This window comes from Octodon degus, unplaced genomic scaffold, assembly GCF_000260255.1.
Source record: "Octodon degus isolate 3935 unplaced genomic scaffold, OctDeg1.0 scaffold00106, whole genome shotgun sequence".
NCBI classification, from domain to species: domain Eukaryota; kingdom Metazoa; phylum Chordata; class Mammalia; order Rodentia; family Octodontidae; genus Octodon; species Octodon degus.
In genome coordinates, this window is record NW_004524682.1 from 7,148,851 (window position 1) to 7,150,797 (window position 1,947).

The 1,947-nt window shown below is 40.8% G+C and overlaps 1 pseudogene; it reads left to right on the forward strand.

The window, feature by feature from the left end:
- The first annotated feature begins 353 nt into the window (after positions 1 to 353).
- On the forward strand, positions 354 to 1,524 carry LOC101587080 (annotated as a pseudogene).
- Positions 1,525 to 1,947: the final 423 nt, after the last annotated feature.

Genomic DNA, 1,947 nt, shown 5'->3' on the forward strand with positions numbered 1-1,947 from the left:
AAGGAAGGAAGGAAGGAAGGAAGGAAGGAAGGGAAATTAAATCTTTCATAAAAGATATAAAGAAGTAAATCTATCTTTATTTGTTGATGATCTGATTCTATTTCAAGGAAATTCTAAAAATCCACAAAATCTACCAGAATAATACACCACAAACAGTAGAATACACAAACAACATACAAAAGTTGATCTTCAGATTCAACCTAATTCCTATAAAATCCCAGCAAGAGTTTGCAAAAAGCAAAAAGCTTGTTCTAAAATTTATAAGGCAATAACAAATTTTCCCAAAACCACAGACAAAATTAACTCCAAACATGTTTTAAAGAACATAAATTTAGCGCGGCGGTGGGCTGGCGATGGCTGCGTGGTTGCAGCACCGTGACATCTGGCCTAGGGCGTAGGCAGTTGTGCCTGATGGCGTCTGAGGCGAGCTCAGGTGGGGAAGAGAGCAGAGGGCGGCAATCGGAGGTGGTGGGAAGAGGAGGAGGAGGTGGGGAATCACTTATAAAGGGCGCCCAAGCAGGACCCGAAGCCCAAGTTCCAAGAGGGGTACGAGTGCTGTGCTTTCATAGGCCTCTTCGTTAAGAAGCAAAGTGAGTAAAGGTTGCCATAAAGGACAAACAAGTAAAACACTTTATACACTACAGTGGTTGGAATAAAAATGGGAATGAGTGGCTTCCAGACAACAGAGTGCTCAAGCTTGTGAACACCGATCTGCAGAAACGGCGTGAACTTCAAAAGGTCAATCAGGAGCAAGATGCAGAGGGAAAGATGAGAGGGGCTGCTCCAGGAGAGAAGACATCTGGGCTGCAACAGAAAAAGATTGAAGCGAAAACTGAAAAGAACAAACAGAAAACCCCAGGTCATGGAGATGGTAGCAATGCTAGTGAAACCCCTCAGCTTCCTCGGAAGAAGAGGGTCCCGGTTGATGCTACTGTGGAAAATGAAGAGACATTTACGAATGGTTGAAATTAAAGTAAGAAAATCCGTAAAAAGGTGAAACCGTATTTTGTGGCTGACTGGGGCCTAATTACCAGACAGAAACAGCTCTTTTATCTTCCTGCCAAGAAGAATGTGGACTCCATTCTAGAGGACTATGCAAATTATAAGAAATCTCAAGGAACACAGATAATGAGTATGCTGTTAATGAGGTTGTAGCAGGGATAAAAGAATACTTCAATGTGATGCTGGGCACTCAGCTCCTCTACAAATTTGGAAGACCACAGTGCGCTGAGACCCTTGCTGATCACCCTGCTGTGCCCATGTTCCAGGTGTTTGGAGCACCACATCTACTGAGATTATTTGTACGAATTAGAGCAATGTTGTCTCATCTATACAAATTTAAATGAGAAAGGCCTTGATTTATTACTGAATTATCTTTATCATTTCCTCAAGTATCTGGAGAAGAATTTGGAAACTTTGTTTAGTGCCAGTGATTATGAAGTGGCCCCTCTTGAATACCATCAGAAAGCAGTGTGGGACCCTCTCACCCATGTTTCAGTCTCTACAGGCACACTTTTGTTCTAGTCTTTCTCTTGTACAAATAATGTACTTTGAAGATGTTGGTGTATAACAGAGTTGATGTTTGTTTTGTTTGATTTTAAGCAGAGAAAATAAAAGGGGTTATAGCTCTACTTTTTTTTTCTTTTTCTTTCTTTTTTTTTTCTTTTTGCATTTCAAAGTTGCTACCAGTGCATTCAATAATTCACAACAGAGAGACGTGGTAGGGGCTGTTTTATTGCCCAGTGACAGAGCTGCTTTTGGATGCTGTTGGTTATATTCCATTGATACTACCCACTTTTGTAATATGTGTTAATTATATATAACAAGATGCTCCTAGTGCCAAGAGTATAATTCACTGTATGTAACTGAACACACTCACCCATGTGTGCTCTTTTTTTCACAGTGCTTAAAGAGCCCATTCTTTGCAAGTCATCCATGTGGTTTCTT